General features: G+C 36.5%; 1 long non-coding RNA gene across 1 annotated transcript; it reads right to left on the reverse strand.

The window, feature by feature from the left end:
* Positions 1-1,017: 1,017 nt before the first annotated feature.
* LOC144016283 (uncharacterized) lies at positions 1,018-5,187 on the reverse strand. Its single transcript, XR_013282879.1, has 3 exons — positions 3,718-5,187; positions 3,209-3,373; positions 1,018-2,151 (listed from the first exon to the last, which is right to left on the reverse strand). It is a non-coding gene; the product is annotated as an uncharacterized LOC144016283 (long non-coding RNA).
* Between the last annotated feature and the right edge of the window lie 9,826 nt (positions 5,188-15,013).

Genomic DNA, 15,013 nt, shown 5'->3' on the forward strand with positions numbered 1-15,013 from the left:
TAGTCATACAAGATACACGTTTGTTCACTATATATTTAGGTAAATTGCTGCAAAGAGCGGTTTTAAGATTAAAAAAGATCGTCGCGGTAGATTGTTACGCTCTGATTAAATCTCATAGTTTTGTGTTTTAAACCCAGGGGTGATTTAGTATAGCTAATCTTACAGCCTATCATATTCAATAATATCTTATAGGCTAATTTAACAATGGGTATTTAAAAGAAAAAAAAACTCACAAAGACTTGGGATCTCTTAGTTCGAATACGTCGTGCAGCGATAAAACTATTTAGAATGCTAAACGTGCTACATCTTCGCTAGCGATAAGTCTAAAGACGTTTTATTTATCATCGAAGGGTAAGTTAAAAAAAACAAGAAACAAAACAAAACAAAAGGGTTTCACGAAACAAAGCACTATCGGTAACAAAAATAAAAAGTAAGTATCCATATATTATTTACACAAAATACACCTGGCACCTTAAAACGATGCCTACATCCCCCTAAAAAAAAAGTAAATCGTAAACAAAACAAAAATAAAACTACATCAACCTTCTTCGCGTACGCACCATGTCCCGAACATAACATATTTCATACCCGAATACTTTCTAAAAAACTACAATCCTAAGCCTTACAAGGGTATCCATTGATAGAAGCCATGGTAATAATTAGAAGATATTTCATTCATACATCATCAAATAAAAAGGTTAACATCAAGATAGAAGACTCTTACAAACACCAGCTTAGAGATTTCAAAAAGTATGACCCCCACAATACAATGCCCTAGTAAATTAGAGAATAATTTCTAAATCAAGTATAAAGTTTGCTGCATTTTAACAGGCTCGAACATTCGTACCTACATTTCTCTCTTTTTAAAAAGAATGTATAAAATTATTTATACGCGACTACTTCAGATCGAAGCATCGTATGACAATCGCTTTCAAAGACTGTTTTACTGCCCCCTCGGAGTAAACACTGACACCCTACACACGCATTTCACACATGTACCAGCCTCCCTCGTCCACCTCCTAAATCAGTTACTGCTTTAGAAAAAAAAAAAAAAAAGTTTACGATTACAAGTCCTTTTCATAAATCAGTTTAAGTAAAACAAAAAAAACAAACAGTATATTTATTAGTTTTTTTAAATATTACAAAAACGATAAGAGGATAAAACCCATTTCCGCGCAGCGCTTTCGTATATACAAACCTCATAAACTTAAACTACAACAAAAATACATAGAGACATCCGATAAAATCGTATAGACACAAATTATAGCACTAGCGGTAACAAAACTAGAAACAGAAAAATAGCATTTTATACGTGTACGCATCTGCAGAGGGGGGTAAAACAACTCGCGCACTCTGCTCATGAGAGTGCCCCAAACACCTTCTCTAAGCCTAATCCTTTTTAAAAAAAAAAAAAAAAAAAATCAGTACATTTATTAGTTTTATAACACATCAAAAACGTAAGAGGGGGTAAAATTCTTATGTACAACGCAATCTTATATACAACAACTCAAAAACATAAAATACATAGCCAGACGTACCTTCTTCACGTACGCGCCATATTCCTAACATAACATATTTCATACCCAGATACTTTCTAAAAAAACTACTAACCTAAGGGTTACAGGGCTATCCATTGAAAGAATCCGAGCTGATAATTAGAAGATATTTCATTCATACATATTCAGATAAAAAGGCTAACATCAAGATAGAAGACTCTTACAATCGACAGTTTAAAGATTTCAAAAAGTATGATCCCCATAATACATTGCCCCTCCACCTCCTAATTCAGTTACTGCTTTTAAAAAAAGAGTTTGCGATTACAAGTCCTTTTCATAAATCAGTTTAAGAAAAACAAAAAAAACAGTATATTTATTAGTTTATTAAATATTACAAAAACGATAGATGTTAAAACCCGTTTCCACACAGCGCATTCGTATATACAAACCTTATAAACTTAAACAACAACAAAAACTTGGCTTACATCAGTAGACTCAGTAGTTGATGTATCTGATGAGTGAGATACCCTGTCTAAAAGTTTGTCAGTTGTTGATAATGTCTCTACAAAAACCATTTCAGAGTTGTTGCTGGAAAGGGGTGTGAAAAACCAGCTGGGGGAAATCACACCTCAATCTTCGTTTCAGTATATCCTGCCTGAAATAGAAAATTAAAGGGAAAGTTGAGCACAAGATGCACATATTCACATCACACTAGGGCTGCTCTATTGTGGAAAAAAATACTCATCACAATTATTTTGGTAATAATTGAAATCAAGATTATTCTAAACAATTATATTTTGTTCAAATCAAGGAAATATTTAAACATTTGAAAATAAGCCAATTACAATCATATGAAACTATAATTATGTAAGTTGCTTTTGGATCCAACAAAATTTATAATATATTATTATTATTATTATTATTATTATTATTATTATTACGTTAGCAAAAATTTGAAGTTGGGGTGCAGTGTGTGTGCAGTAAGCTAGTTTTGACATGGGTGTGTGGTAAAATAACTCGTGTGGGCATGCCCCAACTCAAAATTTTGTATTATTAGTGCTGCAGCTATCGAATATTTTGGTATTTGGATATCCTACTCAAAATTCTAGTAAATAATCGTATATTTGGAAAGAAATACAAATATACCTATAGGCCTATATACTTTCTTGGTCAAAGAACAATTATAAATACAGAAGACAAAAAAACACATTTGCATGTAATAATTAACAACCAACCGGTTTTCATTTTTAGAGAATCGATTTTATTTATTTATTTATTTTTAACTTAAATTGAGCTTGTCAGCAAACTATTTTTCTCTGAAACAGTGAGATTTTAGACAAATCTCTCCCCATAGATTTCAGATAATGTGTTTCAATATGAAGATTTATATGTTACCTGTAGTCTGAAGCATTAAGATCCCCGTGTTTCTTAACACTGTTCACAAACCCCTTAACTTGTCCATTCTCATCACATCTTTGTCAACTATAATCCTTTGACGGATTACTTGTTCACAAAAAGAATTTGTAGCTCTCAGCATTGGGTTGTCTAAAACACACACACACACTCACTTAATATGTGCAGAGTCATGCTTTCTAATTAATGCTGTCTCGAAATGTAAACAGAATACAAGTGACATTGCTGACCAATGCTTTACTTTTGAAATGTGTAATTTTAGCAAAGTGACAATGAAATAGTGCAATGTAACAACTCACATTTGTTCGTCCCTGGTTGCTGTTTCTGTTGCTGTTGACTTTAAGACCCTTGTGTAATCTCTGAAACAAAACTGTACCTCCATTGTGACACAGTCTTTTGTCTTGAATATGCAGAAGAATGGAACAGTCTTTCTTCATCTCAGCGGCCTGCAGCAACCAACCCGCCTTTAGACAAAAAACAATTACATTATAAGTGTTATTGTCACATCACCTCTTTACAGTATATGCACATCACAGATTTAAGTAAAGTAAAGTGTTTGTTGAGGTTGATGAAAGAGAGTTTGGGGAAAAGGGATTGTGTAGCTGTGACTATATTATGACTCTGATGGGCACAGGTAACTCGAGTTTGGTAACATCTGTTGGAATCACTCGATAAATCATTCAGCAGCTCGCCTTTTTTAATAAACTATAGCCTTAAAACTTAACCTAGCAACTAATTATTTTCAGCCCTATACAAAATATCAGTCACATTAATAACAGATATGGGCACGCGTGTATGTAGCACATACCTGCTGACAATGTTTCTGCTTTGGCGAGATGATCCCTCTTCCGTGTGCCTTCCGATCCCAGACGAGTCTACTTTGAAATTTATTTTTACAAATGATGCAGATGGCTGGAATAACGGGGCCAGCTGAAGCGATGGGCAAACCTGAACGGGAACGAAGTTTTTTCATCACTTTCTTTCTAACTTTTTTTCTCCTTTCGCTCTCCGACGTTGTGGTCGCCATTTTTGATATGCGGTTGCTATGGTGAGGAGAAAGCAGCAGCTACCTGATTGGCTCATGTGACCTAAATCACACCGCTACCGACCTAATGGCACTACGCCCATACGAGAGATCACTGCGCCTCATCGCAAAATAGTGCCGGGGTTTCACCACCGAAAACACAAAATTGGCAGGTTTTCAGAGGCTGAACTCCACGGATTCTTACTTACTACTAATAAATCTATTTTATGAAGTAAAGATTATTTAGTACCCCTGGTAGTGGAGCGAAACTGAACGAAAACGTGTGTGACCTGACGGCCTAATAAGAAGATGATTTTGGTTAAATTGTTGCAAAGATCGGCTTTAAGATTAAAGATTAAGGGTTAAGTAGAGTATAAATCTAATAACGTATCAAGAAACTCATAGTTTCATGCTTTCAATTCTCTTAGTTTTAAAAAGAAGCAGACGTCTGACCAATAATGTCCACAGGCAGGAACTGCCTGAGTTTGTGATTACATATTCTCTCCCGAAATCAGTATTTTTAAAAAAAAAAAACTAGTACAATTATTATCTTTTTTAAACACACAAAAAAAGGTAAACAAATTTTCCCATCCCTCCCAAAACAGCGTACTCTTATACACATCATAAACATAAAATAATAAAAACATACACGTCTAAGCATACCTATAAACATCACGTATATATAAAATGTACAAATTCTAGCATCCATCGTCTTATAATAGATACCATATAAAAATAAAACGTATCAATTTGTAACCAAAACGTAAAATGAGTTAAGTTTGGTTTAATATAGGGATAGTGTTCAGTAACATTAAAAAAAAGATGGCTGCAGGGGGGTTTAGTATGATGCTAGTTTCGATCTGCTGTCGCCAAAAATTTAAAATTAACCCTACTTAATATTTAAAGGCTACTCTAATGCCATACATTGTTCCGTCATCCAAATTGTATAATTTACAAATTGAATACCTTTGAATCAAATTTTTAGGTTTTACATTCATTATCAACATTTTAATACCCTAATTTACTTTTGTAGACTAACTTTAATGCTCCCTCTCTTAATCATACGCTGTAACATCCTTTGCCCATTAGATGACGCCGTTTACCACGGCGTGAGGGAGTCACACCTCCCTAGCCGGCCTTCTTTGACTTTTTTTTTTTACAAACACACAAGTTTTTAGTCTGAGGAAAAAGAAGGACGCGGTTCTGAAATGGGTTAAATAACCGCCCTTTACGCACGAATAATCTATTTTTTCGTCTATATTTCCCCCCTCTCCATCGGTTAGAAATTGGTAGAAACAGAAACTTTATTTTTTTTTATTTTATTTTTTAAAAAAGAAAAAACCCTCGTATTCCGAAACATCGGTAAGTCTCTTTTATTTATTTAAAAAACATAAAACAAATGGATAACATTTTTTTAATATTCACTTTAACTCGAATAAGTGAGCCTCGTACTAATTTACATTCACGCACGCACATACCCGATAGAGGGGGGCGGTGGTGGGGGCTTCCTGCCGCCCAACATGATGATAAGGGGGGTCGGGGGTTCCTACGGTTGGGACCCGTTCTACTTCAAAGTAGGTAGCTTTATCAGTAATTCGAATTTCAGGGGGGCGCTCCCCCCATTGCTACTTCAAAAGCTGGTGGTAGGATCCTTCCTGTAAGATGAAAAATAATTTATTAACACGAGGATGTCGAAATAATATTATCAGCTGGACAACAAAGCTACTGTTTGGGGGTTCAAAGGAAGTACGTAGAGAATCGGTGGGGGTTGACCGGAATCATTTGCTTGATGAAGGTGGGGGGACCGGAAAACAACAAAGCTACTGTTTGGGGGGTTCAGAGGAAGTACGTAGACAATCGGGTGGGGGTGTTTGTTGAAGGGTGGGGGGACCGGATAACGTGTTTGATGTTGTGGGAAACAGAATATCATCAATCATTTTTGACAGGAGCTGGCTTCCGATCTCTGATTGGTTAAGACGATGAGGGGGGTGGTTTCCGATCTCTGATTGGTTAAGACGAAGAGGGTGGGAGGGAGGGGTGGGTGGAATGTCATCAATCATTTTTGACAGGAGCTGGCTTCCGGCCTCTGATTGGTTGAGAAGGTGGCAAGTGGGTAGGGGCTTAATTCAAAATAACGGCTTCTGATTGGCTAAGAAAGCGGAAGGGGGCGGGGCTTACTTCAAAGGGGTTTTATTGGGGGGGTAATAAAGTTTTATTGGGGGGGGGGGGGGGGGGGATAAAGTTTTATTGGGGGGGGGGGGGGGGGGGGGGCAATAAATCATTGTTTTATTGGGGTCATAAATCACTTTTTGACAGGAGCTGGCTTCCGGCCTCTGATTGGTTGAGAAGGTGGCAAGTGGGTAGGGGTTTAATTCAAAATAACGGCTTCTGATTGGCTAAGAAAGCGGAAGGGGGCGGGGCTTACTTCAAAGGGGTTTTATTGGGGGGGGTAATAAAGTTTTATTGGGGGGGGGGGGGGGGGGTGCAATAAATCATTGTTTTATTGGGGGTCATAAATCACTTTTTGACATTTGCTGAAGTATACATATATATAACATACCAAAGCCTGTTGTGAAATAGCGGCGGTCACTTATACTTGTACATGTCGACGTCGGCTAGTGGAGGTGTTCAAAAGAACTCATTTGAAAACGTACATTGAGTCACTTTAACAAAAGATGTGGTCACTCTTAACAAAAGGTGCTCAGCTTACGTAGCCTCTCAGACCACCGTGATCACAATGAAAAAAGTATAACAAAGCTGTCATTCAATTCATTTTTTTTTTAATTCCATAACAACAACAAAATTAGACACTGTGCATTGAAAAACCACATAACTTTGCCTTGTCAAAAAAAAAAAAAAAAGTTTGCTAGCTTAATGCTAAAACCTATACAAAATTTCATAGATGGGCTATCAAAACTAGCATTGATGTCGCTGTGTTATAACCCCTTAAGCAAAGGTTAATTTTTTTTTATCCTCTATAAAAAATATTAATGCAGATTACTGAGTATTTGTGACAGTCTCAACTATGGATTATATGCACAAATGACCTCCACATTCGCCGAATGAGCGCACCCAACCTTCCGGTGCGGGAAGACTTCAGCGGAACGCACTGTTAATGTGATGTTAAACTCTATTCTTAAATCCTTAACTCACTCAAAAAGAACAGGGGCTGCTCTTTGCTATAACACTGTGTCTATCAGAATTTTAAAACTAGTAATTAGATCTCCCAGATTCGTAATTTTGACGGCTTGAGCTCTGGAGCCTCTGGTAATGATGTAATTGCTTAAAATGATTACTACACGCAAATACAAGCCGTTTGAGTAGCTAGGAAAGCTTTTTTTTTTATTTTTTATTTTTATTTTTTAAATGTAAATCATGTATTGTAGCTCCTCTACGGGTCCACAAAATATCCCCCCCCCACACACACACACTCATACGCCATCACACTCGAAAGAGAAACGATGAAAATATACTCCAAAACGCTGACAACTGGTGAGGTTCTCTGAAGGAAAACAAATGGCGATCACCACTACCGGAAAGGGCGGAGCGCTCAGAGATTTTCCCGGAAACACGTCACGGCTATTTGTGCATAGAGTCCATTGGCATTGGCGATACTCACCTCCATTTTTACTTGTTTTCATAATGGTTTATTTTGGCAATACACGCCTCTTTTTAGTCTCATGGTCAATGATGCTATAATCACCATTATTGATTGCTCTTCTACCACAAAGATGCAGGGAATTCCCAGTTACATCTTAAACTGCAAGAAGCAACTGTTTCATGAGTGAAATACAGTAAATCTCTGTTTTTTACAAATCCCTCTCAGCCATGAGTTTCACTCTGTTTGAATGCATTACCTGAATGCAGGTGTTTGGGATCAGCGGGCAAGAGACGGCTTGTCGATTTTTTTTTTTTTTTTATCCCAGTGGCTCACCGCAGGTGCTGGTTGCAGATGTTCCTGATATTGTATGCCACAAACGAGCGAGTGTTTGAATCTCCGTCAGCCCGCTGCTTCGATCCCACGCATCACTCATTTTGCCTCGAGAATGCTGATTGCTCATTAATGGGAGCTCTTTTCTTCACCATAGGCAAGCAAGACGTGAAAAATCGACTTTCAACCAATCCATCGTCTGTTTTTTTTCCTCCTTCCTGATGTTGTTTGCCTCAGAGTGAATTGCACCTGCTGTGATACAATGAAAAGTCACTTACTGGTGTTGAAAAAACAGGCTTTAAAACAGTTTTAATGGCATTCCCAGTTTGAAGTTTACTGTCAAACTAAACACATAAAACAAAGATATTTAGGCATTTTGCTTTCAGCCTTTTTATATTTAGCTTTATACTAATACATAATGGGAAATGCCATAGCAACTCGTGTAAACAGACAATGCTACAATACTTGTGGGCATATTGTTAGATATGTGTGTCGAGACTGAGAGTTCGTAGGCTCCCAAAAAGCAGACCACAAAAAAATGTATAATAGCAAAAAGTGCACGACAAAAAGGCTATTCGAATGAATTAATCTACTCACAGTAGTATAGTTCCCACAGCACCTGGAAAGAATACTATAATGTACGCACCAAGATGGTCAGCAAGCACGCAAGCTACTTCAAACAGCCACAAAATTAGCATAGCCTATTCAGCAGGTAAGTAAGCCTAAAATGAAACGACTATAGTTGGTGTCTCACATCAACTGCATTTTCAATCTATGTTAGCTTAGCATGAAATGAGCACAAAAGTTAGTCTAAACAGAGGCAAAATGGAAAATACCAACAGTACAGGTAAAAAAGATTTTACTACACTCGGTAGACCACATCTCAACATACATTGGCTAGTAGCATTAGCTTAGCATAAAATGTACAAACAAAGTTAGTCAGCTATAGACCCTGCCAATGTTGAAGTGCGCCCCTAGCGGTGGGGGGCAGCGCGTCAATGCGAGTGAATTAGAAAACGATCAGTGTGAGTTAGAAAATAGGTCAAAGAGTTGATAAATCAGCGACCAATGCTATGGTGAACTTGTGCGCGGCCGACGGATGCTCTAATGGCTCAAAGAGAGATTAGATCGCTCTTTCGGCTGCTGGCAGTGATTCTAAACCAGGCGGAAGACAGAGAGGAGTGAAAGACGATCATGGCGGCTAGCGTGAAACTACAACGCAACTGCTTTGCACCCACAAAAAGTACGAGGATATGCTCAAGTCATTTTATAACAGGTAATTTTTCTCCTTTTCATATACAGTGGGTCATAACATTAACCCTCCGATTGTAAATTCGAGGCAGATGTGATGAATGTGCCATATCGTTAGCAAAACAATCATTCATACTTTTTTTTTGCTTAAGTATTGATGTAATTTTTAACAAAAAGTTAACGATTAAACATGATTATCACAATTAACACTTTAACCGGGCTTGATCTCCGCTGAGGAATGTGTAGTAAAAGTGTGGTCTGTTTGTTAGCAGCTAGCAAGCTAAGATAGCTTGAAGACTTCGATATACAGCAAGACGACACAAACGGACACAAACAATTTAATGAATGAATTTAGACCATGAAAGTAGAGATTGACGTACTCTTTCAAGCAAACAATACATACCTTAAGCTTCCGCTTCCACTTTGCCTCCAACAAACTCCAGTTGTTGTAGTTAGCGGCTCCAAACGACTGGTTCCAATGAGTCGTGGTAATGTAGTGTCCTTCGTGGGACGTTTTTTGTGACACTTATTTCCCACCTTTTAACGAAAACGCTCGCCGAAAATCAAGCTCTCTACATTCATTTCTTATGGGTTGTTTGCACCCCGGGAGGCGCCACGGGAGCTAAGCAGTGACATCAGCTGGAAGGGTCTATTACAGAAACTGATTAAAAAAGTAACAAAACTGAGCATATTCCTATTTAACATGAGCAAATGACTATGAATGAATAGCATAAAATTCACTTGCTTAAAAGTGAGCCATTAGCTAACTAGTTAGTTAGTTAGTTAGTTAGTTAGTTAGTTAGTTAGTTAGTTAGTTAGTTAGCTAGCTAGCTAGCTAGCTAGATAGGTAGCTAGCCAGCTAGCTTTCTGCATTTTCTTCACTGTGCTGCTACGCTATGCTAGCTGGTCAATCTTTTCACAAGACTTCTGAGTTAACAAATGCCAAACAACAATCTAAATGAAGTTCAAATTGTTTCAAAAGATGATTTTTTTTTTCTATTAAATGAGATTAATATTATGTATTATAATGTGTCGCTGTTCTTCATGTCAGATGTGAAAGTGTTATTTGTGAGACAGTCAAGGAGATGATGCTTCATACATAGCATTTTAAAATTTGCCTCACGACATCATTCCATTGAGTGTGTGTGACTGCTTATTAAATAATGTATTCAGCCACTCAACCTTCAAATGAAAACTGGGCAGACTAAAGCGGCTTCATCTGAAATACTCTCCAGAATGTTGGAAATCTGTGTGGATGAGACTTTTAAATACTGTGAATACTTACCACATTATTAATAAATTTATATTGAAAAATATTTTGTTATAAATGATTGACAGATGTAGAGATGTTTTGGTTTAATGCATGTACGATAGTTACATGTGAAATGGGGGGATGGCAAAAGAAAGCCAATTTTAAATAGTTGCTAGATTGCAAGTAAAATACTGTATGTGTGTAACAGGGAGTCGATTCAGTGGGATCATGATTTGTTTCAATGGTATGGCTCACTTCAAGAGAGTCTATTACAATGAAATTCTTGTTATCACTATATATAAATGACAAAAATGTACAGAAAAGAATGCAGAAAGTGTGCATACAAAAAATTTATTTAACTGTCTCTTACTTGGGGCACTATAGTTGATTTGCTCGATATTTCTTCTCACTTGATGGATGTAAGCTCCGCTTTTGTCATCTGTGTAAACACTGACTCCTTCTTAGCATTAGCTCCCCAGTGTTTGCCAAGATCGATAAGATGAGCTGCGATCATTTTGTGCAAATATTCGCTCCTGATGGCCCTTAAGGTTAAACTGGTGTAGTCATTTAAACCAAAACCAAAACTTTGATCAGAAGCTGGGCTTGCATCTGTATTCATCCGTCATTCCCTGGCCTGTAAAGGCCAACCAGTCTCCTCTAAAAGTCAGCCACTTTCACACCATGCGACTGTCATCAGTGTTGTCAGCGCTCACTGCCAGCAATTTTCCTTTCTCATTAACTTGTTTTTTTAACCGTCTAAACTATCTCCTCTCCTGCATGCACACAACTGCAAGTTCACTTCCTCATCCTCAGAATGCTAATGGGTTCTCGAGAGCACTCAGTGTACACTCAGGTAGAAGTAGGAGCGTCACACTGAATAAAAAAATATAATACGAGAAAGAAAAGGAAAAAAAGTCAAGATGTCTAATGCAATCTAGTGTTTTTTTTTTCTTAAAGAATAAATCACAATATTCGGACAAAAAAGTCACTATTTCGGGAGAATTTCACTTTTCAAAAGAAAAACTTGAATACATTTAATGAGAAATAAAATTGTGATTTTTATAAGAATAAAGTTTTTTCAGAAAGAGTTGATTGTTATAAAGAAAAAGTCTTGATGTTATGAGATTAGTAATTAAAAAATTAAAAAAAAAATGTCATATGACAATAAAATAATTTCATTTTTTAAAGGATCGGTTATAATAAATTTGTATTCATTAAAGAAAAAGTTGTAATATAATTAGAATAAAGTCATAATGTGCAAAGTCATATTTTTCAACAAAAATTAATTTCTCAAAAATAAAGTTGTCATGTTGCAAGAACAAACCCATATTCTTCAAATAAAAAGTCATATGTTGACAGCTCATCATTGTGTTTTATAAAGAAAAAAAGCTGTTATGAGAATAAAGTTAGAATGTTACAAGAATAAAATTGGATTTTCAAGAAAAAGGTTATAATGTTATGAAAATAAAGTCATAGTTTTAAGCGGATGAAGCTGCATTCAGGAAAGATGTGGTAACGTTAGGAGAATAAAGTCGTAACGTTACAACAACAACAACAACAACAACAAATTTTGTAATCTTTGTAAAAGTTGTAATCTTATAACAGTCAAGTCTAGTAAGTGTAAAACCACGTTGTGAGTGTAAAGTTGTATTCTTCTCAAGAAAAACATCCTAATGTTATGAGAATAGTCAGGAATGTAATAATCGCTTGAGAATAAAGTCATTCTTTTGATAAAAAAAAGAATAAGGTGGATGTCATTGTGAGAACAAAGCTGCAATGTTACGATAATAAAGGCCTATTTTTTCAAGAAATTAACATTATGATAAAGTTTTATTGTATTAAAAACCAACAGAACCACCCTGAAAACTAATAAAAAACTAAAATGAAAAATTCCAAAACTAAACTTACATATATATACAAATAAATTGGTTTATATACTGTAGCATTTTTCTAAATACCGGTATGCAAAAGCACAAATAAATTATTTGTACAATTTTTAGGACTAAACACAATTTCTTGCGTCCTTCTGATTTTCTGTAAGTGGCCCTCAAATGAAAAAGTTTGGACACCCCTGCTGTAATGGGAATTGCATTATTTATTATATTCATTATACTATTCATTTCATTGAATTTCATTTTCTGATATTTTACAATGAGGTGGTTCCAACCTTAAGTTCAAGAGGTTACAAATTGTTCTGTGTTTCAGGCTCGAAACTCACACAGCCACAAACCAGGTGTCTGATTATTATGCCTGCACAGTTTTGAGAGCAATTATTTAGACTCCATGAACTTGGAATTTTTAATGTTTTACATAGCAAGAAGGGAAAACAGAGGCTAATACTAATATAAAAAAATAAAAATAAAAAATGTTTCTAATGTAATTATTTCTGCTTTTTAGAAATTCTCCTAGCTCTGCAGGAATGTTGTCATTAGATTCTCTAAAAATAAAGACAAAATTATGAAAATCTATTCACATTCCCAACTTTTTGGGGGTGGGATTTTAGCTCTTTTTTCCCCTATCAAAATGTGAGAAACACTACTCAGTATAATGGCAGTGTTATTATATGGCATAAATAGCTCTCAGACATCTATCAAAATGTGAAATTGGTTGACATTTCGTGCATACCAAACACCCCAAAGCAACACAAAAAACATTTAATCAAAGTGACACATACTCTAAGACCAAGCCGTTCCTGTGCTTGAGTTCTATAATACAAATTCAGAGCTACATAATTTACCGTAAATCTGCAAAGCATTTTCTGTTCCCGCTTGTCAAAAAGAACGTACAAGTGCTTATTGGCTTGTGGAAACTCCCACCAGCTAGAACAAGAGGCTCCACTTCACCCTCCAATAAAAGCTAGTTGCCACTCCAACGTTCCCGTCGATAACAGCCTTTTTATTACAAGTCAACCATTGTATCACTCAATGCGGAAAAACGGCTAACATTTGACATAGCCACTTCTCACTTGGTTCAAGCATGAACCGAAAAAAATGAAATTGAACCTGAAATAATGGAACAAAAGACTATCTTATGTAACAAATATTGAAATAATTCATGTGGCTAAACGTACACTTTTCTACACCTCGATTTTCTGTGACCAGAGTTCATAGTGAATCTAAGCAAAAATTGAGAGCTACTGTGTTTTTTGTTGCTGTTTTTAACAAGCTAGAAAAGTGCTAAAACCACATATATTATTATTATTATTATTATTATTAATATTATTATTAAAGTATTTGGTTCAAATGTAATGTTTTCACAACAACAAAAAAACAGTATAGTGCCTCCCTTTTGATTTATGTTTTGATCCACTTATGTTCTGAGCAGCTAGCTAGCTAGCATGATCTGCGCAGAGCTAAACCTTTGACTCTTGTGAACTGGTGGTGTCAGTAGGCCTACACACAAATTTTTTAACTTCTGCAACTCAATATTAACACATTATTATCTATGTAGGCATTAGCTAACTTTTTTTTTTTCTAGCTAGGAGGTCACTGTTTTTTTTGTTTTGTTTTGTTTTTAAATTGTAATGAGACAAGCGAGCTTTTCCCTTGCGGATGGTGTTATTATTAAAGCCAAGGTGCTACTGACTGGATGCCCATTAGCATTGAATCTCCTCATTTGTGTTTGTGAGTGCGTGTGGGGGTGTGCACATGTGTGTGCAGACAGATAACCTCATCAAGTCTATACAATTATTTTATGGAAAAAAAGTGATATATAAATACTGAATGTATTCAGCTGTTCTTTTCTGAAAGTGACAGTCATGAGAAAAATCAACTTTTTGGAGCTTTTCCTCATGTTAAAATGCTAATCCCTCACCAAACACATGACCGAAGTGGTGTTTTCCTCCATTTGCCCCTCAATGAGAAATTGGAGGTCATTCTGCTCTCCAAGCACCAGCCCCTCACAACCTGAGAAAATGAGCTGTTTGCACTTTATGACATCATAAAGTGCGGACCCACCCCCGCACCGCCTCTGCGGACTAAACACACGCCCACTTTCTCTGAGACCTCCATTGGGATAGTGACAAAAGTAGCTTTTATCCGTAAACATTTTGTCCAAATGAATTCAACGCGCTCAATTATCCTTCACATTTGCAATGCCAACGTGCAATGCCAATTGGCCGTTTTAAATTCCCAGAAAGGTTCCATGGCTGACATATATAACTACAAGTAAAATTTGTGTGTTGTTGAACCTAACTGAACAAATGGTGTAGCGCTCACCCTCTAAGCAGAAGGTCCCGGGTTTGTGTTCCACTCAGGAATTTTTGTTGTTTTTTTTCTTCCACTTTCTCTCCTCCCCCACTATGATTTCTTGGTGCCATTTTGTTTGAAATGTTTGAAGAATTAGAAGAGTTGTGTGAAGAATTGAACATCCATCCAATTTCCACATTTAAAGAAGACACGGTTGTGCTGCAAGGGCTGTCCGGTCTTGCGTAGCCACGGGTGCTCGAACGAAGCGCTCCAGAATTTTGTGGGTGGTGCCGGCTCGGACGATAGTGGTGCGGCAACCACATGGGGAGAGGCATGAGTTTACTGAAGCGTGCGTTTTACTTCCGCATTAGAAAAATAGCCAACAAAATAACTAATATTTCATAAAAAAAATTACATCACCATGGTGGCAAAGGTAATATTTAATCATTAAATGCCTAT

Source organism: Festucalex cinctus, chromosome 1 (assembly GCF_051991245.1).
Source record: "Festucalex cinctus isolate MCC-2025b chromosome 1, RoL_Fcin_1.0, whole genome shotgun sequence".
Classification (NCBI taxonomy): Eukaryota; Metazoa; Chordata; class Actinopteri; order Syngnathiformes; family Syngnathidae; genus Festucalex; species Festucalex cinctus.